General features: G+C 39.0%; 1 long non-coding RNA gene across 1 annotated transcript; it reads right to left on the reverse strand.

Annotated features, from left to right (window-relative positions):
• Nucleotides 1-1,343: 1,343 nt before the first annotated feature.
• Nucleotides 1,344-3,090, reverse strand: LOC137167159 (uncharacterized). Its single transcript, XR_010924030.1, has 3 exons — nt 2,934-3,090; nt 1,635-1,700; nt 1,344-1,383 (listed from the first exon to the last, which is right to left on the reverse strand). It is a non-coding gene; the product is annotated as an uncharacterized lncRNA (long non-coding RNA).
• Nucleotides 3,091-17,217: the final 14,127 nt, after the last annotated feature.

Here is a 17,217-nt window from a genome sequence, read left to right on the forward strand (position 1 = left end):
AAGAACAATTCACCTTCAAACATCCCTCAGTCTTCAAGCCATACAGCAGGAATTTTTTTTAACCTCATTTTGAATTGCTTTTGTATTAACCTAGATAGGCAAACACTATACTTGTCTTCGAACACTGAATCTCAAAAAAAGTTCATGCTTCCTCAAAATGCCAGTACCAGTATCTATACAGGTTTAATTTGATCCATTATGTGTAGTCCTTGATCTTTAATCTAAAATGATTACATGGAAGATTTTGTGCCTTGCACAGAACTTATTTATGCAAAATGCAGAGTCAGCTGTCTCAAAGTGAGTGATGTTATGAGCCCACAGTATATCTACAAACAAATATTCCCTTAGGTCCCTCCCCCACAAAAGGGATTGTGAAGAATGAGATAGATATGTTTAGCAAAGGCCAGTAAAATTCACTCTCTCTTCATGAATCACTGCTCTGCATGCCATAGCAAGGATCCATTCTGTAAATACAAAAAGACATTTTACATGAGGTTTAATTATGTAGAAGATAACTAAAGATACTCTATCTCCTTCCATATCCTGCATGTATAAGCATTTGAGAAAAAACAGATGGGAAACTATTTAAATCCTACTTAAGACAAAACATTTAAACACAAGCTTATTGATGTATATGACAACAGGAGAAACTACAATACTGACACTGTGGTGTATAGAACAATGATACAGAGAAGGTGCCATTAATACATGCTGCTTTTGCTACTTCACATTGATTCTGAATTTTCCATGTCTCTTGCTTTAAAAATAGCAAGATACCTGCAGGGTAAATATCAGAATATAAGTAGAGCAGTAGGCAACATTAAATGTGAAAATGTACACACCATGGTATTTCATGCATCTGATGAAGTGGGCTGTAGCCCATGAAAGCTTAAGCCCGCAGGAATTTGTTAGTCTTTAACGTGCTACAGGACTCTCATTGTTTTTGCAGTATACAGACAAACACAGCTTCCCCTCTGTAACTTTTCACCATGGTATTTATCTTTACCATTGTATTTACAGTATTCTTGATACACAGAGTGAGAAATATTGTGATAAATGTACCTACTGTGGTATCTGGCACCCACACGTAACCTGGGGTAAGAAATATTTTTATTTACACCCTGATTATAGATGATTCTGAAAATGGTTTACATTTTCAAAGTGGTACCTGAGGCTAGTGGCAGTCATTGGTGTTATTGAGAGTTGCATACTGCAAATATAGTTGCTCTGGGTAGGACCAGAGTCTGATCTCAGTTACATGGGTGTTACTTAACTGAGGTCAGAATAACTGTCTCAGTAGTGTATTATGGTCAAGTAGGAAAGCACCATTTGATGGCATCTTACCTGTCTTCAGTTCAGAGCTGCTTTATGGGTTTATGTGCCCTAGAAAGAGAAACAAGTAAATTCTAATTTAACTTTCTTAAATCGACTATTTAGAAGACTAACTTTTCTTCAAATGTGGCAGTTTTAAATAAATATTATGAACCAAATTCTTCATGTAGTTACCCTGGAGGAAATCTGGAGTAACTCCACTGAAGACAATCATTATTCATGGTGAAATGAGTAAGAGCAGAATCTGGCCCTACATCTTCACAGAAATTAACAATTCCTTTTCCATCTTTTTTTTCCCTTACCTGCACAATGTTTTGATCAGGTATCCCAAAGAACTCCAAAAGTGGCTTACTCAGAAGCTGGTTTTCCTACAGATCAAAGAGTTAAAACCATTTTAATGAGCATGTTCAAATTTATTGTTGTCTTAAAAATGTGTGTAGTTTCCCTACAAATGTTTAATCTGTTTGTAAGCATTTTTCAATGAATGCATTTCTAAGAATCTATTTGTCTGTGCCCAGTTGCTCATAAAGCACACTGCAGGTGTTGCCAATTTTGTCCTGAATTAATACGACCGCATTGTGCTCTAATTGGTGAAACTCAAACTTCACTTTGTTCACCATACAGATGTCCCCTTTCTTTATGAATATCTTCACAACAGATGCACTTGTGCCTAGAATTAAACTACAGATGGACCCAAACTGGGACACTTCATCTGAACCCCTTTGAAATTTCTCAAAATTCAGATTAGATCCAATCCAAACTTTATGACTGAATCCTCCTTCTCTAAAGAGATGCAAACTGAAATATCAGCCCTGAAATCCCAGAAACTTTGGAGAAGTTTGACTCCAACCCATCTCTAAAACAGAGCGAGCTGCATGAAAGTGAAAATGGCTTCCATAAAGGAAAGTGATACTAAGTGTTGACAAGTCACAATTTTATTGTAAATCTCATAATATTTGGTGATTTTCTTTAAGCCTCCCCACCTGGAGTCAGTGGAGGCAATATTGCCGAGAGGATAGGGCACTGAACTGGAACTTAGGAATCCTGGGTTCTGTTCCTGCTCTGCCACTGGCCTGCTGGGTGACCTTGAGCAAGTCATTTCACCTCCCTCTGTCTCAGTTTCCTCATGTGTGAAATGGGGATTATGTAAAGAGCTTTGAGATCTACTGATGAAAAGGGCTGTATAAGAGCTAGGTATTATAATATCAGCTTTCATTTTTTTAAATTAAAGCAAGTTTTTTATCTTCTCATACATGCAGAGAAAAGCCAGAATATTCCTTGCAGGTTCAAAAAACAGAAGGGAAATAAAGAAAACTTCCTGTCCCGCCCACCAATATTTTATGATTTTTAAGTCAATTTCATGATTTTGGAGGGTTGACTGGTGATGTTTTTAATGCCCCAAGTTGATGATACTGAGTACATCTCACCCTACTAGAATTTTTTGAAGGAGACTTAACTCCAGCTTGCTTTTTAAACTTCATACATAGGGCCACTACTTTGCCAGGCTAGCTTTGGAATTTGATACTTAACAGGTTAATTTAAAAGAACTTGTTATATCAAAAAAATAGTACTCTCTCAGCTATTTGGAATAAAGCCCTTACCTATGTTGGAACCACATGTGCTCCTTCCTGTTGCATGGACCACGACACAACACAATATTAGAAGTGACTGGATTCCACCTTCAGACCAGGAATTGTTTTCTTTATCCCAAGCACTGGAGAAAGCCGCAGAAGAAGCCATGCTGGTAGGAATCCACAGAATCAGAACTAGAAAAGCCCTAGACCAGCAGAGAGGCAAAGAAGAATGAAACATCATTAGGAAGAATGATTAGAGGAAATAGGTACAGACCTATAGCAAAGCAGCTGCAGCGGTTAATACAGCTGTCTGAAAAACTGATTTTTCAGTTCACTTGACTGTAGTAAAAAAAAAATCTCGTTTCAGGTTGAACTAAATATTTTGTTTCATTTTTGAGATTTTTAAACTGCTTAATTTTTTAAAATAAAATATAAGTAATTTTTTTAAATGAAAAGACGAGTCTAATCAAAAATCAAAATTTCAATTTTTGGGGTTTTTTTTTAAACCAAGACAATATGATGAATTCAATATGTGTTTACAAAATGTTCCGATCAACCTGAGTTTGCATTTCTCATCATAAAAGTGTGTTGGCCAAAAACTTCACCCAGTTCTAGCAAGGAGGTTATGAAAAGAAAGAGTCAACTCCTCAGGGAGGGAAAAGAAAAACAAAGGTCCTGAAGCAGTAAAACCAGGCTTTGGGGAGATGAGGTGTAAAAATAGCAAAACAGGGTTTGTAAAGGAACAAAAAGCTAATGTAACTATGGTTCTCCATAATGCCCCAATATGCTTTTAGCTTTGTTTTTTAATCAGATTGGCGTTAATGGGTAGTCCATTTTTAGCAGTTTGTTGTGGCATCTGCACTTGATAACTGAAGTGGGGAATTCCAAGTCCATTTCCTCATAAATACCAGACAAGACGACAAATTCTGATGAGACTCAACCCAGCCCCAGTTGAAATCAATGAGCCAGAAACAATGAAGAAACTATTTGATGCATATTTTAGTGGGAAAACTAGGCAACAATAACAAAGCTACTGTATCTAGTACAGGCTTTCAAATAGCTGGCAAAGGGAGAAACAATATAATTGGTACTGGGAGTAAAATGTACTAGCTTCAGTTCTAATTGATGTCAATAGCCTAACTCCCATTGACACCAATGGAAGCAAGATCTCACCCTTAAAAGCACACCAAGGTAAGTATTTGAGTTAAATAAGCATGGGTCACGGAGTTTAGGCATTATCCTGTTATCATTTACACCAGTGCAAATCAGGAATAACTTCTAAGGTTATTGGTGTTACACTGGCATAAATGTGATCCAACTGAAAAGAAAATCAGGTCAGAATTGTCAGTCTAAAGCCAAACTTACCCCAAATTCAGATGTATTTGGATCCAGAGTTTTGATCCAGGCCTATCTCCAGAGCTCATGTTTGAAATGCAAGGCCATAAGGTTTTTTGCTCCAGGCAGCATATTCACAGTTTAGGTGATGCCTTTTGTCTCTATTTTTGTATGTGACTACAGATTGTTAAAGTTTATCCCACCTTCTGTTTTTTGCTCAATACAATTGCTGTCTCATCAGTTCTTTTTAACTAATTTTGTACTTCTCTTTTGGCAGGAAGACTTTCTTTCTTTACCTTCAGGGTGACTGAGTAAATGGCTGAAGTTAGTCAGCCATGTAAAATGCAAAGTTTGAGCTTGGCACAAGAACCCTGGGAAATAAAACGAAACAAAACAACCTGATGATCATCAGGTGACATTTTGCTTCCAACAAGAAACATGAATTAAAGGCTTATCAAAAATGCAAAAACATGAGTCATAGGGATGGAACTTGATGGTAAATTTTATATAGATATCTTTAACTCTTCCATTGTTCTTCTCTAAGAACTCATCAGCTATGTATCTTATTCACAGTGACTTGTACAGCTATTGACAAGCAGTCAGCCGTTTGAATACCATTATGCCTATTATGTTCAGTATAGAGTGCAAAACCATGTTAATTGCCTCTCCTGTATCTTGCAGAACATTAATTTCCTTCTGTTGAACAGTTCTCTAATTGTGTTAGTACTATCAGCAACAAAGTCTTTCACTTTATTACTGAAGCTGCAGTTTCACATTGCAGTATTGTCTGTATGATGTGAAGGCTGATAATTGATACATAAGAGAAACATACAACACCTAACTGGGTGTGCTTAACAAGGAGGAAAGTAATTTACCCTGTTTTTAAAATGCTGACTAGTAGACAATGTCTATTGTTAATTTCTTTGGTGACTATTAGGCACTTTCCAACATTTTAAAAATACAGCATTAGAAACTAAAAACTTTTCAACACAATGCTTTGATTCATCAAATTTCCAGTTACACATTTTCAATTAATAGACTCTTCAACAAACGTAACAGCACAGTACCCAAACATGTCATATGGCAAGACATCATATGAAGAATCATATTCAGCCCCTGTGTAAGCTCCTTCAAATTCCCATTGATTTAAACAGGAATTACTCATACTTCAGGGCTGAATTCAGTCCACAGTTTCATCTATCTCAAGAGCCCCTACAGTTATATTTAAAAGAAATCAAACTACATGGACAGTGTAAATGGAAACTTCTTTTGTAAGCAAAGAAAACATTTCCCATTGTATTATAAAACGTAATGCCCATGCTAGCAAATATGAAATTAGAACATGTCACAATAGTCAGTCAGGAAATTCAGCACAGTAAACAATGCTGCAGCTGAAGAGTAATTTCAAGGACATGGAAAGAAAGAGATCAGGTTACTTTTCTGCTTTGCTTGTGAAACCAGGAGGAGGGTGAGAATAGAAAGTCAATACCTTGTTCATTAAGCATTAAAAGAAGCTACATATTGTACCACTTAGACTAGAATGAGTGATGCAAGGATGGAGTACTTAGAAACAATTTCAACACATTTTCTTAAAAACACCAGGGCCTACTAGAATCCTAAATGATTTATGTAAGGACTCAAAAGCAATACAGATCTTGAAAACTTAATGGATAAGACAGCTTGTGAATGGCAATTCCATAGTTTCACATAAATTTTTTCACTCTATCTAGGTATTTTAGAAAAAATATAGGGCTGAGATCAGTCATTTCTGCTTCTCAAGAGAATTAGCTACAATCTAACTGTGCTTTTGAAATATAGCTCCAGCAAACATTCATCATCGTAAAGAAACCTAGAAGTCATAAGGACAACGATCACTCCAACAAGGTATATGCAACTGGAAGAAAGGGATATGATTTCTGAATGTTTTAGTGATTAAAATAACCATTCTTGATCATTGCTGAAATATGAGCTTTCATGTTTAACTCCAGGTCAAAAATGGATCTTCACCGAACTGTAAACTTTATTAATCTGTTTGGAATAAGTTTCATTATTGGTGGGCCTCCAATGCACATAAAGAATCCTCAAGATGTTTTCCATGCATCCTAAAAATACCTCCATCTTGTCCAGGAGGAACTGCAACCAAATGTCTTACTACCACCCTGCAACTTTGGCCAAGACAGAATTGCCCAAATTGGATGTGGTGGCTATGTCGACCTGGGTATTCTCACTGTATAGACTTTCATGCCAATTCCTTAGATGGCTTCATATTTACATTCAACAACTATGATAGCTAAACTGACCCTTGTAGGAGACCCTGTGCAATGTTCATTGTGCTAGATGAATATTATTCATTACCATTCTCTGAAACATATCTATGAGAAAGTAGTCACTGAGGTAATCTGTTCCATTCACCTTTGTTAGATCATGTAGTTTACTGAGCAATACCTTGCAATCAATTATATCAAAAACAGATGGTCAAAAATAACATAGGAAAAATTGTCCACAATGCACACTATCCACAATGCACACTAATGACATGACATAATACATTCCCACAGCAGGTCCTTCATCACCATCATCATGGCAAAACCAAGAGGTATGTAGTCTCTTTGAAAATTGACCACCACTCAGACTGATCTCTGGCTATATCTTTGAGATAGTCTGACTGTTATATTCGTATTCAGTTACGTCCATCACTGGCAATGTTATCATACCACTGAAGCTTTTGGCATTCATGAGATTGCTGTCCATGTAGCAGCATTCTTCAATAAACAAACTTCAGAATTTGTTGGTCTTCCTTTCCAATAGTATGTCCTTACCAAGAGAGCCACCTGAACTAAACCAGTGCTGACAGAGGGTGGTTGCTGGGTTCTGCTTTGAATAGCCTCATTTCTGATCCTGTCCTTCCACTTAATATGGAGTAACTGACAAAGACAAGAATGAAAAACTCGTGCCAGGTTGAAAGATGTCATAAAATCTTATATTGTTTATATAGCCCTGGAGCTGCTCAGTCACAAGTTTATTGATTATCTTTCCCTAAATAGAAGGCTATATCTTCAATATTAAGAGAGTATCCTGAGTAGAGATTCAATTATGGCATATTTCAGCCCAACAGGCATTTTGTTCTTTAAAAAAAAAAAAAGGTTTTGGAAGTGTTGAAAAAGGATAAAATTAAAGTTTTGTATAGAACAAGTTGGAAAATATTTTTCCCCCAGTGGAAAAATTTTGAAGAAAAATTTGTTTAGTTGAAACCCAATTTTCTAGCAAAAAAAGGTTTGTTGGAAAATTTTCAGCCAGCCTTAATTTTGTATAATTGCAGAGTAGAAGTTCCCAGTATGGAGTACTTTTAGACTTTTCTGTTTACTGTTTGGATTCAAAAAATGAAAAGAAAAAAACCCCTGTAACTTCTCTCACACTAACTTGTTGTGGGATCAGTCTCCCCTCTCTTCCTTCAAGTAAGTTCTGCATCTCTTAAGGAAATTGATGTGCATCAGAAAGGCTGAAGTCTATTGACTTTTACCAGAATTGTTGGTTGCTGGGTTCTACTTTGAAGATTATTTTGGAAGAACAGGGAGCCCTGCTTTGGGGAAGAAGTGGCTCTCATGCCATGTCTGGATGCTGGCAAACATGAAGGGTTTTATAAGTTGGAAGAACAGATGGGGCTAAGCTTTGGGGCCTTGAGGTTTTAAGCATCTGATGTTATCCCGTCTTTGATTTACATGCCTGCAGCTGAATTCGCAGTGAAAGTTGCAGGTGTTCCAAGTAGTGGAATGAAGAGACACTCCCTGCTCTGAGTGATCACAGAGGTGTTTTCTGAACTACTGAAGGTTCTGGTCAGTCTCTATCTACAGTACCTCAAGGAGGGACAGAGGTGTGGACTTTCTCCTGTGCCTTCTGTTCAGTACAGCTATCTCAATGTAGGAGGTTTATGGATGTATGCTGGAACAGAAGAAATGAATTAGGGTTGTGGGTTCAAGACACAATAGTGCATATTGGACACAGGGAGGCTAGGTCAGGATTTAACTTTCTTTTGATGCACTGAATGATTTAATAGAAATTACCTCCAAAGCCACTACTGCAGCTACCAGCCATAGGAAAAGTGAACTTGTGTCCCTTTTCAGTCATGAATACTCCAATATCTAACTTTGTGCTGATCAGTGTTGGAGTTTAAGAGTCCTAAGTTTTACTACATATGTATAACAGTTCACATATGCAGCAACACAGTGACAAACAGCAAAGACGCCACAATGATAGCTTCCGGGGTTACTCTAGGCCAGGGGTAGTCAACTATTTTTTGTCAAGATCTAAATTTCTTGGTCAAAGTATAGTCAAGGTCCAGACTCCAGAGAAACATTTTTCACACCTCAATAAATGATGATAATAATAAGTAAATAAAAAGAATTTGTGGCCCACTCTAAAGCATCTGGCATTCCCAATTTGGCCCACTTCTATTTACTACACCTGCTCTAGGCTGTGTGGACAGACAGCACCCAGAGGGCCATTTATATGTAATCTTATCTTGTCAAGAGCGAGATCATGTCCAAACAAATCAAAATATGTTTTTGCAAAATGACAGCATTGTGGTGTATTGAAACTCTCAACATTGTATGCTGTCACTTTAAATTTGAGAGGTTTTTTCCTGGTCCTGCTTGAACACAGATGACTCTGTGGGGAAGTGTGAGATCTGAGTCTAGCAGAGTCAGTCTGCAGCCAGATGGCCTAGAGTAAGGTGAGGTGAGTTGTGCCTCTGTTTAGGGAGCAGCCTGTTTTGTCTCTCTCTGTATTTGGGTTTGTGGTGTGTTATAGTTCTGAATTCTAAGAAATAAAGTCATGTTTTATTGCAACCTTTCAGCAAGAAATATGTATTATTTTATCTAACAACTCTGTGTACACACTGTGAAATACAGAAAGTGTCACATCACCACCACAACAGCACATGAAAGCCAACAGCAAAAAATCCTCTGACCTTATTAGTACAACAGTGTACATCTAGTCACTAAATAATGGCTGTTAGTAGCTCTGGCTTCAACGCTGTCTTCTCTTCAGAAAAACTAATATCAGCATTAGCACCTCCACAAATGAAAAGACTAATTCAATGAACCACTTTTTCATAGCCCTGAGGGTATTTTTTTGGAACGTAGTGGGGAAAATCAAGTTGCCAATACACCTATATATTCTATGAGGTTTTTCTGTCCTCCACTCGGCACTATAAAGAGAAGAGAAAGCACATCCTGAAACAGGGGAGAAAGGTCTCTGCAACCATCCAAAAGGTTGTGAAAGGGACCCATGTGCTGAACCCTGGTCCACAAGAACCTTTTGAACTAATCGGTTCCACCCTGTCACACAGTGACCTGCTAACAATTGTTATGATAGAAGCTGAGCCCTGATAGAGGAATCCAATCCAGGAATCTGACTGGCAGAAGCTTGGGGGTCCGGATTGGTTCACAGCTTGTATAGAAACGCAGCATAGGAACCGGAAGTTGGCTATGCAACTAGGATCCTCCTTGTTCTGTACTGTGTGCCTTCTGCTCCTGCTCCCTAAGCTTGACTTCCTGGTATCCTGACCTGGCCCAAATCTGGTTACTGATTTGTGGTTCTTCACTCAAATTTATCGCCTGATTCTGGTAACCTGGTTCTGCTTACTTCCTAACACTCAAGTTTATGTTTGCTCTCTTGGATACTGACCTGGCCTGACAATTGACTCCTGCTCCAACCACAAGGTCAGCTTGCCCACATCCCGGTCATGAAAGATTGCTCTGTTCAGAAGGACCAAACAAATGTTAGAAACTTTTTGTTGCCAGGGATACACAATGAAATCTGTTATTTTCAGAATCACTTAAAAGGTACCATTGGGAAGTATTGCATACCTAAATGATCATTTAGACAATTCTCAAAGAACCACTAATTCATCGTATTTACAAACAATATTTTTATAGGTAATATTCTGTGTTTCTGTTCTGCTGGTTTTATTACATTATTAAGGACACATGTCTGAAAGCAGAATCTGTAATTTTAAGAATTCACTTGTTCCTGACATGTACTCGTCTCTTGAAGTCGTAATGTTATATTTGTGAGGTCATAATTTCCAAAGCAATCAACTTACAATGTAAAAAACATTCTTATACACTTCAAGTGAGTAATATGAAAGTAAAAGCAGAGGAATGCTAAAAAAATACTTGGGACCAAGTTTGTACTTACTTATATTGGTGCAAATCCACTAACTTTACTGGAATTACAAGGTTGACACACAGCAGCATTTTAACCTTATTTTGATTTAAATGTCCCTAATAATAGCATTTATCCAGAAGAATTACAAAAATGCTTTGCAGACTTTACAACATATATTTATTCTATAAACTCTAGGCTCTTTCCCAAATAAGTGTTAATGAAATTGACAATTTATACATTATATTTAAAAGTCAAGCAAAAATTTGTGGAAGTAACAAGATGTGTAACTAACTTTCCCTGCTCAGTCTCTTCATTATTTGTCCCATCTCTCCATTCTTTATTCTTAGCATATACACAACATGCCTCATGTGACACGTTACTAGGATTCATCACCAAATTTGGTCCACTGGCTGGATTATTAGCTTCCCTGGCTTGGGCTGTTTACTGATGGGAAGTGTGATGTGAACGTTGATCCATGCCCCCAATTCTTTATAGAGAGGGTAAGCTTATAGGAACAGAAATTTATCTTCTCACAGTAAAGGGCCCATCACTCTGTTGATGCCATATACATAACTGTAATCAACAAAGAGACAATGACTCGGGTATGGCTGAGAAGCATACAGCGCAAATCAGGAGAGTATGTGTGCATTCACATGCTCTCCTATACTCCTGGGCCAGCTGGTCATTGTACGTAAGTAAGTACAGTGTGAGGGCTTACGCCAGTGCCAAGGAGCAAATATAGTAGCTGAGGATTATAGTGAAGCTCTGGACACAATCTCTTTTGCCCCTGCCATCTTCACTGCACATTTGTCAGAGAGAGTAAAATTGTGCAGGAGTCAGTATGCTAGCTTTATTGTACTAGAAGACCTCCCTCTACTGTGGTTACCCTCGTATGGTCACTGAAGTGAGGCAGAGTGGCCTCCTTCCGAGACTGAAAGCGAGGAACCACTACACTCACCCTGGTAGGCATAGCCAAACCAGCCCTGCCCCCCATGCCAGAAGTGCAGGAGAGGGACAGGAAGTATAAAGGGAGGGCCCTTCAGCTCAGTTGGGACCAAGCCAGGGAAGATGGCAGACATCTTGAGCCCTCCACAGATTCTGGACGAGGCACCAAGCTGTGCCACAACCTGCCACCAGGAGATCGAGAGTGGAGAGGAGTTACTGGAACTGCCATCGGCTGTCTATCTCGAAGCGTCTGGAGACTCCCAGACTACAGAACCTTGCCAATGGAGGGTGGTAGGAACTAGCTGAGGGGAAACAGCTTCCCCACCGACTCAGTGGAAGGACCACCCCCTACAAGCAGTGCCCTGGGCTGGGACCCAGTGGAGTAGGGAGGGCCTGAGTCTTCCTACTCCCTTCTCCACCAATCCCACAGCTGAGGATTGGGTGCACACCGCACACTCCCCTTAGGCCTGAAGGCCGGCGACCATGCTTATTGCTCTGCCCCACTTAGAGGGTCAGAGCCCAGACTGTGTTTGTCATCTGCCTTTGCCAGGAGGATAGGCTAGAGACTGCTTACTTCTCTGCCCCACTCAGAGGGTCAGAGCCGTAGACTGCTAAGTGATTGTTTGTTGCATGACGCAGTGAGGTAGAATGGCCTCCCTCCAAGCCTGAGGGACCACTACACTCATGTATGTGCAAGACCAACAAGGCAGTGCAAAACAGCTTAAGCACAAGAAGAAAGAATAACCATCAACTGCAGCCACCTCCGTGTAGTAGTGGTTGCAGCCACTCTGCGCCAGCAACAATAGAGAAAAGGTTTTTTGGATAGAATTGTTAAGAATACTCTGGTTTAGCCAAATTTTTATGGGGAATTTTTGTAGATTAGAATATATTTATTGTTTTGCAGTAAAGCCATCATTCATTTGGGCTCTCTTCACATTTTCTTTCCTTTCCATCTGTGCTGGTTTGCAAGCCCCATATTTTGCTTTGAGACAAATGAGCCCCAATATTCTGAGATCAATATTCAAAATTACTGAGGTTTACTTGTAAAATCATAAATTTGTCAAACTATAAAGCGTCTCAGATTCACTTTGAGCCGTGTCCAGGTTTGCTCAAACGATCTGCAAAACTTAACAAATATTTAGAAACAAATGTGATCTCAGTTTGCTACAAAATATGAAACTAGGAAGTTGCTGGGTTATGCAATCAACTTTTTATATAGTGTCAGTAACCACCACTATTCTCAGAAAAATAAATTAGGAAGGCCTGAGAGCCACTAGTTTTTGGCCCCTTGCAATATCAGCATATTAAATGGGTAGGATAGCCCCTAACTGATCCTAACAGATGAGTTTTGCTCAATGCTACAGAAAGGGGAAAATCCTTAAGAACCTTGACAATATGTCCTGGGGGAAAATATCTTTGGCCTCTCTGATCTGTTGATCAGCTCAACTTGTACATGTGAGTTAAAATAATTATACATAACTGGAATAAAGAGTAAAAGAGTAAATCAGTAAGTAATTGCTAATTAATACCTCCAGATACCATTGCTAACCAAGAACAACCTTTTTCTCCTTGAATCTTGGTATGGCGGATTCTGCTGAAGAAAGCAAAACACCAACCAAAAAAGACCCTTCCCCGTATTTAATTCTAAATTTGGAGGGTTAAGAAAGGTTTCCAAGTATATACACATTTTGTAAAATAGGTTTTGGGACCTCAGTTTTAATGTGATAGGAAATGAGTATTTATTAAACAAAATGTTTTTTTCGCTCCAAATTGTTCCACAAAATGTCAGTGGGATATTAAACAATATTCAGTTTGTGTTCATTATATTAAAATATAGCTGGGGTTTTTTGTTTATTATTTGTATTACAATAGCTCCTAGGAACCTCAACTGTGATTGGGTCCCCACTCTTCGGTGTGCTGTATAAACACACGATGAGAGAGAGTTCTTGCTACAAACACCCAAAAAACTTACAGTCTAGACAAGCAAGAGAAAGGGTGGGAGTGGAAACAGATGCAGAGCAATGGCCAGGATCACACAGCTGGTCAGTGGCAGAGCCAGAACAGAACCAAGGCCTCCTGAGTCCCAATCCACCTTGTCCACTATGTCATGCTACTTCCCATAAAGTTTTATGCAAGGTATGGTATTCTGGACTAATAAGTGGTTCAGTGTTCTGAACAGAGGACAAACAAGTACTTCCTGAGTCTCCATATCACTTCTAAAAACATTGGTGGTTTTGGGGAAGTAATTAACTCAGCTGGTTAAAATGGGAACAGGATCTAAACCCTTGTATTCATTTTGTACCATCTTACCAATGAGGTCTTTCAAAAACTATTACAACTTTCAGTTTTGCCCACCTCTTCTGGGTATACTAGACATTCACTCTGCATAATGGTGGAACAGACATTAACATTATTTCTTGACCAGGAAAATATTAATTTAAACTAAGTGGTCCAAATGTATCCCTGTTCTATTTCCATTGACTTGAACAGGGTTCTAGCAGTCAAATTTGGCTCAGTCTCCTTAAAAAGCTTTCTAACTTTGAATATGAAAGTGCTATATACATGCATAGGGCCAGAACCTCTGAAGATGAAAATCAATATAGTTTCAATGACAGAAGTAGATCTGGATAGATTTATATCACCTAAGGATCTGTTCAATTGTCTTTAAAATTTCATGTCTATTTCACAACTACACATGATTTCAGAGATATTGGTTGGCAGCCTACTGTTATTCATCCTGTTTACCTTTCAGAACTCCAGGACAATACTAATTAATTTTGAATCTGAACTGATTAAGATAGTCTCTAGTACTAAGAAATCAAAGGTAATGATGTACATTCTGAGTGTCAGATGGTATATTAAAGCACTCTCTCTTTTACACATAAGTATTCATTAAGTTACTTTCCCTATTTTATGGAGCTTCATTTTGCATCTCATTTTGTAATCATCTTATTTCCTCCTTCAATGATTTTTGCCTTTAAGGTACTAAGGAATGCCAAACATTTACAACAATAAATGCTTAACTCCCCCACCTATGGAGGTTTCAAAGGGCTTTTACGCATTCCCGAGAGCCAGATTGTGCTTTGAAAGTACAGGTCCATTTTGGTGTAGTGCAGCTTCACACCATTCTAGTATGTGAAGAATTCAGCACCTTCCATATCACCATGGAGCCAGAGGAAACATGGCTCCTGAATATCCCACAAAATAGTGCAGAATAATACTTCCTCTGCAGCCACAAGGGCCTAGGGTCACATCCTTGCAGAACATAGGAACTGCAGTGGTTCCTGGCTTAAGGCATATGGTGGGAAAGTAGCCTTTTTTTCCTTCTCTCCCTTGTGATTGCACACAAAGGCCAATCACAATCTGGCCCTCTATTTGCCCCTCTCTCTGGTCAGTGTCCCTCAGATACTAAGAGCCACATAAGTGACAAGTTTTGCATGTGGTAGCAAACAATTAGCCATGAAGGGGTTAATTGCCATGCTGAGCTACGACAAACAGGTGTTCAAATAAGTCAGATGGATTAAAAAACAACCAGTAGTCTTGATCTGTACTTACCAAAAGCCTAATTTAACTCCCACTGAAATCTTTTCATTGACTTTATTGGGTGTTGGAGCAGGCCCCAGAACCCAGTTTACCCAAGGGACAGTTACTTAGGAAAATGCTTATCCTTTTAGTTTCAGGTATATTTTAACTCCATTAACTAAAGTTTTCACTCTGCTTTAGGTTATTCATGGTATATTATCATTTCTGTTTCTCTTCTATCACCACCTCAGGAGGTTACAGAGAATCCACCATTTACACTAGTTTAAACTTGCAAGGAATGGAAACCTTCCCTTATGAGAGGAGACTCAAAGAACTTGTCTTGTTTAGTCTAATCAAAAGGCAGCAGAGGGGATATATGATTGCTCTCTTTAAATACTGATAAATACCAGGGAGGGAGAGGAGTTATTTACATTAAGTGCCAATGTGGACACAAGTACAAATGGATTTAAGCTGGCCATCAAGAAGTTTAGGCTTGAAATTAAGCAAAAGTTTCTAAGAATCTGTGATGGGATCCCAGAGTACAACCTAGAACTGTGGGATGACTGTGCCCCCTTAACTCTCCAGGCTGGGCAGACTCTTACAATGTTGTGTTAGTGACAAGCAGCCAAACCCTCCAGGTGCTATGGTCACTCAGCCACCAACATACAGAGACACACACTCAGCTAGGTTATATGAATTCTCTCTAAGTCACTCATGAATCATACACAGGAAAACACCAGCAAATCCTCCAACCTTGCTTCCCAGAAGTATACAGTCTTACACTGCTCAGGATCTTCTCTTGAACAACACAAGCTCATTAATTAGTTTGCCACTTTGTCAAAGGATAGTGGACATGCGACAGCATTTGTAATCTGAGCAGATTCCTCCAGCACTTTAGACAAACTCACTGGTAAGGATAAAACATAAAATAAATGTATTAACTAGAGAAAGATATATTTTAAGTAATTGTAAGTGATAGGCATACAGGTTAGAGACAGTTACCTAAGAAAATAAAAAGTAAGCATGTATTCTAAATCCTAAACTTTCAGACTAAGCAAGACGTGAATCAAATGGCTTTTTTCACCCAACTGGACATTGCAGGCAGATTACAGTTCTTAATACGTAGGCTGAATTTCCTTCTCAACCTGGGACCAATCTCCTCAGTTCAAAGTCTTTGTCTTCTCAGAATTCTTGTTGCCTTCAGAGTAGGTGAGGGAGGAGGGAGTTGGACTCATGATGCCACGTCCCTTATTTTATACTCTAAATTCATATTCCGGGAAAGATATTGGCCCAGGAATGTCTTGGTGGGCCTTGCTGAGTCACAGAGGTGGGCAATCCTTATTGTGTGGTCCTTGAGCAACTGCCTCTTACAGAATTGTCAATCTCTTGTTTACAGTTCCCCTGCTGGTGAATGGCTCATGATGGTCGCTTAAAGCCCGTTTGGGTGTTCTTGTTACTAGAGAGCTAGCAATGGACATCTCCCAAACTCACAACATATTTCAAAAACAACCATATGGCAAAATCTCATAAGTTCATACACACCAACGATATGCATATTTTGACAGAACAGTGAGTTTCAGCAGATCATGCATGTCCTTTCCTATGGTATCTTACATGGCATGCCTTGTATGAAATACCACAACCATATGCAAATGATGAATATGGGGGTTACAGGATGCTCTTTTGAGGTACAACATATCACGTCATCAGAGGAATGAAGTTCTGGAACAGCCTTTCAAGGGAAGCAATAGAAGCAAAAAAACCTAACTGGCTTCAAGACAGAGCTTGTTAAGTTTATGGAGGGTATGGTATGATGAGACTGCCTACAATGGCATGTAGCTGCAACTGCTAGCAGCAAATATCTCCAGTTGCCAGTGACGGGACGCTAGATGGGAAGGGCTCTGAGTTACTACAAATAATTATTTCCCAGGTGTCCAGCTGTGGATCTTGCCCACATGCTCAGGCTCTAACATATCAACATATTTGGGGTCAGGAAGAAATTTTTCCCTGGGTAAGACTGGCAAAGACCCTGGGTTCTATTTGCTTTCTGCAGCAGGGGACATGGGTCATTTGCAGGTTTAAACGAGGGTAAATGGTGGATATTCTGTACCTTAAAGTCTTTAAATAATGATTTGAGAACTTCTGTAATAGACCCCTAACCTCTGTCTGAGTTACTGAAGTGGGTGGGTGAGGTTCTGTGGCCTGTGATGTGCAGGAGGTCAGACTAGATGATCATGATGGTCCCTTCTGACTTGAAAGTCTATAAGTCTCACCAGATCATATACTTCCGTTATGGTTTCCAGCTCCAGAATGCAGTTTAGAAACCATTCAGCTTCATTCA

The sequence above is a fragment of the Emydura macquarii genome, unplaced genomic scaffold (genome assembly GCF_026122565.2).
Source record: "Emydura macquarii macquarii isolate MOO-44397 ecotype Brisbane River unplaced genomic scaffold, CSIRO-AGI_Emac_v2 contig_320, whole genome shotgun sequence".
Taxonomy (NCBI): domain Eukaryota; kingdom Metazoa; phylum Chordata; order Testudines; family Chelidae; genus Emydura; species Emydura macquarii.